The 14139-nt window shown below is 43.2% G+C and overlaps 1 long non-coding RNA gene across 1 annotated transcript in view; it reads right to left on the reverse strand.

The window, feature by feature from the left end:
* Positions 1-1800: 1800 nt before the first annotated feature.
* The window catches only part of LOC123805574, a 48584-nt gene continuing 36245 nt past the window's right edge, over positions 1801-14139 (reverse strand). Inside the window, exons 2-3 of the long non-coding RNA XR_006783321.1 lie at positions 10191-10297; positions 1801-2144 (exon numbers count right to left, since the gene is read on the reverse strand). This is a non-coding gene — a long non-coding RNA (uncharacterized LOC123805574). The remainder of the gene's footprint in view (positions 2145-10190; positions 10298-14139) is intronic.

Consider the following 14139-nt stretch of genomic DNA (forward strand, 5'->3'; position numbering starts at 1 on the left):
AGGAGGAGAGAAGGGGAAAAGCTACAGGGAATAAGTAGCATAGATGGGAGGTAGAAAATAGACAGGGGGAGGACAAGAATAGTATGGAAAATGTAGAAGCTAAAGAACTTATGACACATGGACATGAACTAAAGGGGGGGATGTGGGTGGGAGGGGATGTGCAGGGTGGAGGGGAGTTAAGGGGGGAAATGGGACAACTGTAATAGCATAATCAATAAAATTGATTATGGAGATTATTTCTGGTGGTCTCTAAACTTTTCTGAAGTCATTTCTGTCAGAAAAAAGAAAAATAATTGAGAATGCACACTCAGTATATGCATTTATTTAACACAAACTTCACATACGATCAAGCTAATAAATTGCATACATTCAAACATATACACAAAAAATCATTTGTAAAAAATGAGTCAAACACTTAAATCATTTATTGGCTAAGTGTACAAAACCTTCTTGCTGAAAGTGTCTCAGTATTTTCATACAGCATCCAAAATACTCATTTTCTAAATGGAGTGTGTTTTGGTGTCTGGGTTTCAAAGCTGACATTTGGGGATATCAGCTAAATAAAATATCTTAAAAACACTTAAATATGAATAGAAGAAATGTACCACTGGCTGCATTAATAATCATGACGCATGTTTTGCAAACCCTACAGAATTAGGCTAAAATATTGTGGGTATTTGTGCTGTACTTCTGCATTCCTTGAGTCACAGGTTAGACAATGGCTGCTAAGTCTCCTTTGACGGGAAGAGCAACAGGAGTTTTCATGGGTGACATGTTTGCAACAAAATATCTCCACATATCTATCTTCAAAACGCTCTCTCCTTGGCCAGAGTTTTTTTTCTTTTTCTTTTCTTACTCACTGTAGAAAAAAAGCCCCATTATCCGAGAAAAAACTAATAAAATGTGATTATGTTTAAAAATAAATGTCAGGTACCAGGAGATAGTAAGATTAGATTAGAAAGCATTAGTTTTTCCTGACCCACCCAGTACGCATCAGACAAGGAGCTGGGATGATGGCTGGTTACGTTCAGGCCGAGGCTTCTTGGAAGGAATCTCTTTAAGCAGCTTGTCCATTTTGTGAAGGTCAGCTTCAGGAAATTAAATAGTAAAAATAATAAGTAATACGGTTTTTAATTTTGCTTGCGCAGACTGAAGCCTCCAGCACCCGCATGTGTTATTTATATAATAAACCTTTGTGTGTGCCTCCACTTGAGTAAAAATAACCACAAACTGCAGTTCTGACGGTTTCTTCTCAGACTCCGGTGGCCCACCATTTCTTCTCGCACTGTCCAAGGCATGCGTTCCATGTTGAAGGCCACCACACACACGCGTGCAACACACACGCACCGTGGTAACTCTGTGAGGTGATGGACGTGTACACTAATACTGTGATCATTATTTCACAATAACAAAGATATCAAGTCATCCCCTCGTACACATGTAACTTACGCAATGTTATATGTCAATTATATCGCTACAAGGCTGGGAAAGAGAATTCCAAGCTGAATGGGTGAGCAGGGAAGCACGGCTACAGATGGGAAGTGACCTGTTCTCCCGCACGTCTTCTCATGCGCACTCACATGTACACGTGCACACACACACACGTGCACACACACACACAGATCAACTGATGGAATCTGCAGATGTGGCTGACTAGAAAAAATTTTCTAAAAATTAAACGTCTACACAACAGGATGGTTTGTTTAACACATATCCAATTGTACTTGGTGAATACTTTTTAACTGCCTGACACATTTAAGTAAAATACATGATAATATATGTATTTTATATGCACTTTTCCTTTGTATCCTTTATTTATCATACAGTCTCATCAATTAAGACTTAAGTTTGAGATGTGCCCAATTTATATGGTAAAATTTGACACCGGATGATAAAAATAATATTAAAGTCTGTAGCTCAGCAGGGACGTTTGGGGAATAGATCATTTTCGGTCATGATCGCTTTACAACTGCACTTCGCAAAGCTCCTGCTGACGACGAGACTCGCCTGCCCCCTCCCTGGAAGGAAACGCCACCGCACACAGAAACGGAGACGGGTCATCTGATGGCAACGCTGCCGTCGTCCAGGGGTCCCCCAGCCTGGGCACATCGTCGACTCCGATTTATTTTTTGATGAGTAATGGACTGTTGAAGTGAAGGAGAAGGACGTTTTTTAAAAATTCTTGTAAGATTTTATTTATTTATTTTTAGAGAGAAGGAAAGGGAGGGAGAGGAATATCAATGTGTGGTTGGCTCTCATGCGGCTCCTGGCCTGCAACCCAGGCATGTGCCCTGACTGAGAATCGAACCAGCGACCATTTGGTTCACAGGCCCATGCCCAATCCACTGAGCTACACCAGCCAGGGCAGAAAAGGACATTTTAAAGGTTAGTGTTATACCATGAGAAAGGACAGATTGGAAGGCTTTCTTTAATTTGAAAAATGCAATCAGAAATTATGCAATGCCCTGGCTGGCATAGCTCAGTGGATTGAGCGCGGGCTGCGAACCAAAGTGTCGCAGGTTCGATTCCCAGTCAGGACATATGCCTGGGTTGCAGGTCATGGCCCCCAGCAACCGCACGTTGATGTTTCTCCTTCTCTCTCTTTCTCCCTCCCTTCCCTCTCTAAAAAATAAGTAAATTTTTTAAAAAGCCCAAAAATTGTTTGGAAAAAAAAAGAAATTATGCAATGCTTTTGCTTCTCTTGCCATTTATTCTACTTTGATCTGACCGGGGGGTGGTGGGGGGGAGTAGGTAATGCCTACTGTCATTTTCCTGTACAGACAAGTCATACTGAAAACATCAGATGTAGCACCTCCTCACAGATGCCTAGAACAACGAATGATCTTGCAGTTTCTACATATTCTTGGTAAATCTTTGGGGTAAAATCTTGGTGCAATTTCACACACCAGCAAAGTCTAATTCGTATAAACTAGTAACGTTCCTTTATAAACCTATTTAGGACGCTCAGGAAGATATGTTGATTTATTTGTCCATATATCATCTGCACAAGAGTTTACTGTGGAGTTACTATGTGCCACGCACTTTACCAGACACAGCATGGAAGCGTTCGTCTCTAAAGAGGTCACAATTCACTCTGAAACAAGCGATGAGAAACCCCTGAAGAGTCCTGGGGCCTCTTCTCTTCTGTCACTAGTAATTATCACTCCTGCCGCGCACTTCAGGAGTAGCACTGGAGCGGGAGGGTTTCTTGAATTAATCCCTGGCACTGCTCAATTGCCAGCTTCGGGAGAAACAAAGAATGCTCCTGTTCACCTCTTACGATTCAAAATGACCCATCCCGCCCTGACGGTAGCAGGGAGGCCGTTTTCTGCCTTCAAGAGCAGAACCCATCAGTGTAAACTGACTTGAGCTAATTCCCCAAAATAAGTCTTCACATCTATATTAATAACTACATTTACCCTGGCTGGTGTAGCTCAGTGGATTGAGCGCGGGCTGGGAACCAAAATGCCACAGGTTCGATTCCCAGTCAGGGCACATGCCTGGGTTGCAGACCACGGCCCCCAGCAACCGCACATTGATGTTTCTCTTTCTCTCTCTCTCTCTCTCTCTCTTTCTCCCTTCCTTCCCTCTCTAAAAATAAAATGAATAAAATATTGAAAAAAAAAAGAATGCTGACCCCAAGAGTCAATAAAGTAGAAACTTAAAAAAAATAACTACATTTATATCTTTACCTATCTATCTTCCCTCTATCCTGTTAGCTCTGTTTCTCTAGAGAACCCTAACCAGCACAGTCAATATAATGAAAGTTAATTTTTCTCTGTCATGTGATTTGAAGTTCTATATTTTTTTACTATTCCTTAGAAAATATAGTAACAAAAAGGGAAATTGAACTTTGTAACTTGATACCTAACTCCATCTGGAGAACAGAAAACGGCGTGCTGCACACGATGCGGAGAGTTAGTTCAGATGCGCGCGCGCGCGGGGCCGGGAGTCGTCGCACCCACGGCGTGTGCACCCGGAGCACCGCCCGCACCCCACCCCGTCTTCCTGGGCCGGGCTGCGTGGGCTCGGCAAGGTCGTTCACGGGAAAGATGGCCCGGCCCCTGTTATTTCACACTGATCCGCTACGGAAATAATCATCTTCTTTTTTCAACCTGGAAATTGCATCTTGATTCAGTGAGATTGCTGTCTTAAAAGGTCTGTGCATGTGTAGAAAGAAGATCAAGTGATGTAAGAAGTACGCTTATTCACACATACCTGAAGAGAGACGCGCAAAGCAAAAGCGACCTTGGTCAAACACAGGAACACGCCAGGGTCAGGGGGTCAGGACAGCGGAGGGGCCCACGAACATGCTAGGATCAACCTAACCCCACGGACACGTCAAAACCGTTGCAGAGGTCAAACAGATCATTTATGTTTATTCTACCAACATTTTCTTCTCCCCGAAGAAAAGCACTTGAAGGTTCTTAAAGAAGAGTATTTGCAGAGAGGGCAGTTGAAACCATTTGACATCAACAGACTTCCTTAGCACTGTCGAGATCTTCTCTTTCCTGAGAGATTAACAGAGGAGTTCCAAGAGAAGAGGGAAAAAAGAGTGAATTTGAGTCTGCCAAAAAAGATGGAAAGATTCTCCAAGAACGGAAAGCAATCCCTGAAATACCAAAGATGCGCTGAGGACAGCGGAGACTCTGCTCCAAACCCCGACAGCGTCTGCGGCAGACGACCCTCAGAGGCAGCCGCCAACTCCTGCAGCCCAGAAGAGGGGACGGGGCAGGCAGGAGACTCAGACCCCACCCGGGCGCGGAGACCCGGTGCGGCCAAACTGGAGGGCAGCAGGCCCAGACCGGGCCACCTCGTGGCGTTCCGTCTGTGACTAAGATTCCAGAGGCTTGCCCGGTGACCGCATTCAGGTTAAGGTCCCCGGACTGCTGTGGGGAGCTGGCTGAGGACACTCATGTCTGAGTGACATGAAGGTGGTCGGTTGCCCCTGTGCAAAACTCACCAAGACGATACGATAAATCTTCACAGGTTCTTGAAAGTAAAAGACACAATGAGAAAACACATTCAACTATTTCATCAGTTCTGATCACGTACATGAGCTCCCATTTCGGACCCCTGGAACCAATTTGAAAGAGGTCACGTAGAAATGTGCAGCTTTAGACGCCTCTCTGGTCACCAGTGCTGTCCTGAGCCGGTAAGAGCCCGAGGCAAGAGTGAAAATCAGTAATACTGACCGTGTGCGTATGTAAAACTTGACATTTTGGTCCTCATCGATTTCTGTGGTAATTTTTATTTTCAAAATATTGCAGCAGATGATGATCTTGCTCAGAGATGGTGCAGGCGCACCTTTCAGTGTTACACCTGAGAGCGTCTGACCGGCCTCACCGTGGGCCCGGTCCGCACTGCGCCCACACTGTCTGATTTTAGGGGCACCGGTGACAATGCCAGAGCAACCCCCCCAAGAAGATGAGTAGCTCTTTTCCTGTGAAAGTCTCTGAAAGGACGGGAGCACGCAGAGCCGGAGCCAGCATGATAAATTACATTTACCTTAAGACACCCATGCCTCGAACAGAGACCCACCCCAGGATGGCCTCCTTGGCTCTTGCACAAAGAAAGACACAGACCTAACTTCTTTTCAGAATCAGCGTCGATCCAAGAAGAATCTTGAAATGTTTTGACATATTTTTTAAGCTCTTCCATGATTACCCATTTAGGATTTAGAAATTCTCTCAACAATAGTTTACTGAACTACTGGTTGCAACACATCTGAATATTCATTACTTTTATTTTAATAATTCATTAAAAGTCCAATTAGCATCTGTATTTGGGAGTTTTAGTTAGATGGCAGCTGTAAAGTATACCACATGGAATTTTTGGTCTTTTTTATTTCCATACTTTTTTTTTTGTTTTATGAGAATGCACATATCTCATCAAATAGCAAGCCTGCAAGATGGGATCTGGGAATTTACACCATTCGGTTACATCCTCAGCAGTCCCCAGCAAACAAAGATTAAGACTCTGAAATAGAACATTCTGAAAGTCACACAGGAAAATCATCTGGAGTATTTATGTGAAACCGTATTCTGAGTGCATTTAATCACAAACAATAATGCTATGCATTTTATAGCACAGTATGATTCACAAAGTACACTCGTTTTTTTTTAATCCAAATTACCTAGAACTTGGGAAGGCAAGCTGTGTGGGTTTATTGTCACTGTTTTACCTATAAGGAAACCAGCACGAAGCTTCCCAAATGTCGTGAGACATATTGTGTTATGTTCTCGGCAAAATGTGATGCAACGTTTTTATCAAAAATAAAATGTGACACAATGTAGAATAATGTAATGCCAAAGTTACGGAATTAGTAAATGCAGTAGGTTCAATGTCCTAACCCAAGCAGAACAGTGTACCATTTGGTAAACTCAAGAATAGAGAGACACACAGTCAACCTCTGAGAGTCGCGCTGTTCCAGAAACCACCACTCACCCCCTCCTCGGTAGCGCACTCCACCAGCGCAAATCCCACCGTCGGGGAGGGCCCGAGATGCATTAACAACAGGGTACAGTTACAGCGTCCACACAGATGTCTCTGGCTGAGGAGGAATCTTCTGTGGAAGGAGGGAAGGAAGGAAGCACTCAGGCTTCCAGGATTAGTAACAACCCAGTCGACGGAGGTGGTTATCGGATTTCGCCTTGAGATGTGAGACGGAGACCCTGAGGGGCCGAGACGGGAAGGCCAGACACTTTCAACCACGTGAGGGGGAGAAGAGAACAAGGACCAGGGGCAACGTCGCTACGCCTGCCCAGGACGAGGTCCAAGCGAGGACAGTGAGGAGGTTGCGAGGCAAAAAATAAACATAAAAATAAGGGCATCACCTACCAGTTTTGCAATTTTGTCAAGGACTAATGAAGTTCTCATGTTCTGGACAATTAAAGCCACTAAAATAATTGAGAAAGGAGCCCTGGCTGGCGTGGCTCAGTGGACGGAGTGCCGGTCTGCGAACCAAAGGGTCGCTGGTTCAATTCCCAGTCAGGGCACCTGCCTGGGCTGCGGGCCAGGTCCCTGGTAGGGGGCCCATGAGAAGCAACCACATGTTGATATTTCTCTCCCTTTCTTTTTCCTTCCCTTCCCCTCTCTCTAAAAATAAATAAATAAAATCTTTTTTAAAAACCCTCAGCCGTTCCGTTCATACTGGGAAGAGGGGGACAGGGCCCGCAGACTCCGCCACACAAAGCCACGTCTCAAAGACACTGAGCTACAGGAAGGCACAGCAACGCTCCTGAGAGGGGAACATAAAGGCATTTGGAACTGGGGAGAAAACCAACCCAAATAACAGTCTGTGATGATGGACTCCAAAGCTACTCATTTCTACAGGGGACGGAAAAGCAGAAGCCGCTGGGACGTGCTCTCTGAAGGGGTCGGAACAGCGCGGGCCTCTGAGTGAGAGGACCTGTAACACCGCGGGCACCGAGGCACAGGCCTGGGCTCCACACTCTCAGGGACAACATCTCCAACTGGATCGTTCAAGTGCCAGAAACGGCAGTACAACTTAAAATCTTGAAAGGAAATAAGTTTTTAAAAGATTACATATGTGCTTTACATGAAGGAGAAAAGTGGATAGTATATGTTATTCCAAAACTGAAAAAAATTAGATCCAAAATAATCTCTACTCAGTAATGATGATATGCTTGCAACAGAGTAAATTAAAGGCAAATTAAACTATCTGGGAGAACTACAGTGGGCATTTTGAGACCATTGTGGTTGGCTTCCTCAGGAAGAATACTAACTTTCAAAATTAGTCCTGTAACACCAGGGTCAGAGACAAACATTGGGTTTAATGAACCAAAACTCCAATGTTATATTTTAAAGATATTGCTAAAGATTATATGTGTGTAAACAACCTGTATTATTAACACTGCTTTGTAGGCAGAATGGGGTAAGCTAAAGAAGGTAATCAGGAATTCGGCCCCGGCTGGTGTGGCTCAGTGGTTGAGTGCCAGCCTATGAACCACAAAGTCGCCGGTTCGATTCCCAGTCAGGGCACATGCCTGGGCTGTGGGCCAGGTCCCCAGCTGGGGGCACACAAAAAGCAACCGCAATTGATGCTTCTCTCCCTCTATTTCTCCCTCCCTTCCCCTCTCTAAAAAATAAATAAATAAATTTTTAAAAAACGAACTCAAACCTTTTTTCATTTTTTCTTAAGCTAATTTATTGAACTCTTAACATTCTATTAGAAAGATACTACCTCTAAAAATGTTAAGCAATGATATTAGCCCAACCAAATTCATATTATCTGGAAATTTCTAAGAACCTATCTCTAAATGGACAGGTTATATACATGAATGACCATCATTACTTGTTTCAACTGAAGTAATTAAGTTCTCCAGTGAAGCTCAAGGATGAAGCTTTTGCATCTTGAAGTAGTATTTGTGTTGTTATTAATAGACATTCATTCTCCTTAAAATATGGCAGCGCCACACGTTTGAAATAATGAAAATTCATCTGGCTTCCTGGGCCCCTCCAAGGGGACCCACACATCTTATCCCTGGTGAATCCTGGCGCGGTACTCCCACAGATACTGAGAGAAATTTCCAGAAGTGTGGGGGACTTTCCTTGGGACACCATTAAGCATTCTGTATTATTGTCCTTATCTCTCCAATGATTCTGTATCTTTGACCTCTTAACTACCATCTCTAATAAGCTAACCATTTTTTTTTTTCAGAATAATAAGATAGGGTACGGCAGGGAACCAACCGTTTCGAACACATACGGTGCCCAGAAACAGATTTAGGGGCTTTGCAAAAGTCACAGATCTTTATCGTTTCACTAAATTTGCCAAGGCCGATATACAGGTGTCTGAGGGCGGAGAACACCAAAGCTCAGCCTGCCCCAGTGCGCTGACACGGGAGTCAATGGTGCAGAGGCAATTCCGATGCAAGTGCACGCGAGCGAGAGAAGGGCAGAACTGAGCGCTGTGCACGCGCAGACTCGAGCTCTGTCTCCAGCCGTGTTTCTTCCCAGATCCCGTACCCGCGGCCCGGCTGGGCTGCGAGGCCTCCCTGATGGGACCGAGGCTTTCCGTGAGAGATCTGTGTTGTTTCCCGTGTTGTTTCCTAGCAGCAGCTGTGAGAGCGCTCCCTAGAATATGGAAGGCATTCGTTCCTCCACTTTAAATTGCTGATATTTAAATGTGTTGAAATGTACGGTATTACTTTGGAACCATGAGGGACCGTGCAAATCTTTTGTCCCAATTCCCCGTGTTTCCAACAGGAAACCATGGTCTGGAAATGGCTGTCCTTCCCTGCCACTCAGCTGGAAGTGACACATGAGGATTTGAACTTAGGTCTTCGAACTCCAAGCCCAGAGAATTCCCACTGCGCTCGCCTCTCCCACAGCGAGTGGCCTAGTAAACACAGTAATCGGAAGCTGTGTGTTGTTTTATGGTTTCCGCCTCCCCGTCCTCAAGAGCACGTCTTCTTCCCTTTGGTCCCTCGACCGCTCTCGGCCAGAGAGACGCGCACCAACTCAAATTTCCAAGAGCCCCAAGAAGCACCTTCTCTAAGACAGGGTCTTGACCATTAGATTACCACCACTTTTCTTCTGACGAAATTCAAGTTTATTAAATTTCGAGATGTTGCCCAAGGACTGTGGCAAAATATAAGAGAAAGATTTATGCTTATAAACAGTTGTTTTTCCTTTATTGTGTAAGAAACCTCAAGAGAAATATCACATAAACCTAGAGAGGAAGAAAATGAAATTTTAAGATAAAGTATGAGTTTTCCTAATAATCTTCCTCACTTCTATTTTTTTTTCTAATAATTTTTCTTCTATTTCATGTATATATTTGGGTAGTATCATAAAGCTTGTAAATTACATATACACATATAAACTATATACACACACACCTTGCTCTGATGCACTTTGTGTTCATGTATTTCACAGATACTGCATTGTTTTGCTTTGTTGTTTTTTTTTTTTACCAAGTACAGGTTGGTGGCAACCCTGCATCAGGTAAGTCTATCAGTGCCATTTTTACAGCCGCATGCACTTACCTCATGTCTCTGAGTCACCTTTTGGTAATTTCAAGCCTTTTCCATCATCATCATATTTGTCACGGTGGTCTGTGAGCAGCGATCTTTGATGTTACATTTTCGGGGGGTATAATGCTATTACGCACTTAAAAGACTACAGTATAGTATAAACAGTATAGTATATACAGTACAGTATACCTTTCATAGGCACCGGGAAACCAGAAGGTCCACGTGACTCGCTGTATCAGGATGGTCACTTGATTGCAGCGGTCTGGAGCCACACCCAGAATACCTCCAAGGTACGCCTGAATACAAAAAAGAAAAATACATGTGGTTGCCTCATGGGCAGAGCTAGCAAAATCTCTGTTGCTTCTTCTGATGTCTTTGTTACATCAGGTAGAAACGAAGCAACCCTGGATTCCATCGTGTTGCTCCTTTGATGATACCATCAAGGAATTCCAGGACTACATTTTATGCTTTCAATGACCTGGCTTAGCACAGGGTCTGGACTATAATTATTTCACTTCCTCTTCAACACCCGCGTCCTGTCCTTTCCCCCACTTAGCATCATGAAAATGGAAATGAGTGAAGGCAGAGAGCCATCTGCATACCTTGTGAAGAGTCTCAGAAAAAACCCTTTATCTGGACGGGTAGAGCGTTTTTAGGAAGTGACAGAATACATATCAGCATTACTCTGTGAACAGCTATGGAAGCAGCACAGAGCTCACTTTTCCAGTGAGTGTATTTGGGGGCAGAGCCTATAAAGTACAGAAATCCCAATATTTTCCCCAAGTGCCCATTTCTGTGTAAAGCCACCCAGATCCAGAAAGATTCCCATCCTTCTAGAAGCCTCCATGGCCCCTTTGAACTGGCACTCCTCATAAATGGATTGTTTCTGTCTCCAAAGATTAGCTTTAACTGCTGTGAATTTTATATAAATGGAACTAAATTGCTCATATTATTTTGTGCCTGTTTCTTCTCAGTGTTTGCAAGAATCCAGGTCATTGTACGTAGCCACAGATCACTCTTCCGTGTGGCTGTAGCGTATGGAATATTCCCCAATCAATGCCTCCTCTGTGTTGTAAGGAGACGTTTGGGTTCTTCCTCGTGCGGGGTTTTTACCAAAAACCGCTGCTGACGCCTGCCTCTCTGATGCCTGCCTCTCTGATGCGTGTTGTTTGGCACACACACTCACGTACATGCAACCCCGTTGGAGTAACCAGCTCACACGTTTTCATATGCTCAGTTCCAAAACATACTTCAAACAATTTTCGAAAATGGGTGTAACAACCTGTACTCTCATCAGAGCCCTGTTGCTCCACAACCTTGCCTCTACTTGGTGTCGCTATTTAAAAACAAACAAACAAAAAAAAAACTTTAGATTCTGTGGTGGGTGCATTGTGCTTTTAACTTTTACTTCTCTGAAGGTGGTTACTGAAGGTCATCTTCTCACGTGATTTTAGCCACTAGCTATCCTCTGTTATAAACTGTGCTCACCTAACTCGCTTGCCCTTAGTTCTCGATCGAGAAACACCTTTTTCTTGATTTGTACGAGTTCCATATGTTTTGTACGTAACACGTTTTGTCAGATTATATATTGCAAATATTTTCTCCCCCCTCAATGAGTTTATTTGAAACACACACACACAATTATTTTATACAAAGAAAAATCGTGTATAACATGTTAGGTTCCTGGTATACATTAGGAACTTAAAAATAAATGTGTTTTGAATTACCACTAAATGATGGAATACATTTTAGTTCTGCTCAGTGAAATCCTTATTAAAATATTGCCCCCAAAATGTGTTCACCATAGTGACTAGTCTTCTAGCAGAAAGAAAGTCGAGGTTAGGACAATTTTTGAGATATCTCAGGGGTTTAGGCACTTCTCGCTGACTGAAGAAGAGAAGCGTGGTTTGCTGTTCTTGAAAATTCTGAAGAACTGTTAGTTTGTTTGGTTATTAATCCAGGTGAATACACCACACGCTATTATTTCTAACATCATCACTAACTCACGAAGGTACACTTCAGAAAAGGCACTGAAGGGAGAAGACACTAAACAGCAGAAAAGGGAACAGAAGCCATTATTTCTCACGGGAGTGGTGAAGACTTTAGGAGAAGACTGTTTCATGTTGAATGGGATGCTCACAACAGCTCAACAGATATAAAAAGAGGCCTACTCAATTATCATAAAGCTATTCATAATTTTAAAAAATAAAATTTTATTTGCAAACTGCCTTGGACAGTGTTTCTGGATTTGTTTTTAAAGAACTCACTGGAAACCTCAATAAAAACCTTTGTAGCCAACATGACTGTGAATAAAACACTACGTATACCAGCAGTTTCTCTTGTATATTGAAAAGTGTTTGGTTGGAGGAATATACATAAATCTACATGAAAAAAGCAAGCCTTTTAAAATGTCATTTTAATTTTGTGAATACTTCCTAGAGAGCTCTTAAATATTTCAGAAGTTGCAATCAATTAGGGAATCTATTAACGTTTCCTACTGTCAATTCTATCCTTTCATAAATACATATTACCTCTCAAGGTGAAATGATAAAAAAGGACCATTTAAGGAACAATACATTTCTTTAAAGGCTAGCCTTTTAACAGTAGCATAAAACAAGCACATGCACCGTCATTTCACTAAGATGGTCAACCACTGACATCTATTGGCAAAAATAAGTAGACAAGGTTCAGTTAACTTACAAATGCAGATAAAAAGTTTAATGACTCTAGTTTGAATGTTAAAGTTTATTTAGAAACCAATGTGTAGCTATAGCGTTGGTTGAGCTGTATAATGACATGAATATTTAAAAACATCTATCCCCATCTTTGAGTCTGTCCCCATTTTCCTTGTTAGTTCCGACTCATAGATGGAGGGCAGGATGCCAGCTAGTGGGGTGGGGAACAGTAGGGGGTGGAGGGACCGAGCAGGAAGGGAAAAGGACTCATGGACATGGGCAACAGTGTGGTGGTTCCTGGGGGGAAGGGGAGTGTAAGGGGACTAAAAGATAGTATAAAAATACAATAAAGAATAAAAATAAAATAGCCCCAAATACTGCAGTTAGGTGTGAGAACTGGCCTAAATAATTGTTTAATTTTTTTTATCATAGGATTACAAATTAAAGAGAAAGCCAATTTTTTTTAAGTTTAAATATCTGGTGTTAGAGCAAGTTTCAAGTTTCAAGAACTTTATTTTCTAATATCCAATGGTTAGCTCAGCCCAGTAAATAGATGGTATTCTTAACTCTACAAAGAGAGAGAGATGAAAAGGCGTCTCCTTCAATTTTCAGGCAAATCAGATCATAGTTTCATCTCTTTTGTGAACTTTCATGGGATTTTCACCATCTTTATTTCATTTTTTTTCTCTTCTTCCTCTCCCACTAAGTACCCCTCTGTAGATTGAACACCTCTTCCCAGTGTCTTGTGGCTCCAAAACGGTGTATTTTATCAAGCTGCTCGTCCACTGGCAAGCTTCCAGTTGTAACATCCTTAGTTTAAACATCCGACAAGTATTTTTTAAAAATATCTCCATGTGCTATATACTGTTTCAGGTTCTGTGATTCAAAAGGAAACAACAGCTTGAAAACCCCAGTTTATCTGGAGTTTTCCACTCAAGTAATGAGAGAAAATACACAGAAAAGTGAAGAAAGTGGCACAGCACGCCAAGCAGCGCTGAGCGCCAGCACGCAGACCGAACAAGTGATGTGGCGGGAGGGAGAGGGAGACGACTGGCGAGGAGACGGACCGCTAACTGTGGTGGTCAGGCGGGGGCTCGCCTGGCCTTGGAGCACACGGGGTGAGGTAGTAAATCATGGAGATGCCTAGGGAAGAAACGTCCAGAAAGACGGAAAAAGCAGGAGTAAAGGGGCTGAGGATGGCGTGAGCTTGGAGAGGTCGGAAAGCAGCAGGTGGACGACGGATGTGGCGAGGGTGACATGAGCACAAAGTCGAGTGACAGGACACAGTACCAGGGAGGGGACAGGGGATAAATTCCCTGGGGACATCCAGCCCCCTCTGGGGCACGGCTTTAACTCTGAGTGAGACGGAAGCCATGGGAAGACTCCAGTGGAGGACAGAGAGGATCTGAATCACATTTTAAAGGATCCCCCAGGTCGCCAGACTAAGAGTAGTGTGTACAACA

Source organism: Phyllostomus hastatus, unplaced genomic scaffold (genome assembly GCF_019186645.2).
Source record: "Phyllostomus hastatus isolate PE091 unplaced genomic scaffold, TTU_PhHast_1.1 phas_contig_148, whole genome shotgun sequence".
Classification (NCBI taxonomy): Eukaryota; Metazoa; Chordata; class Mammalia; order Chiroptera; family Phyllostomidae; genus Phyllostomus; species Phyllostomus hastatus.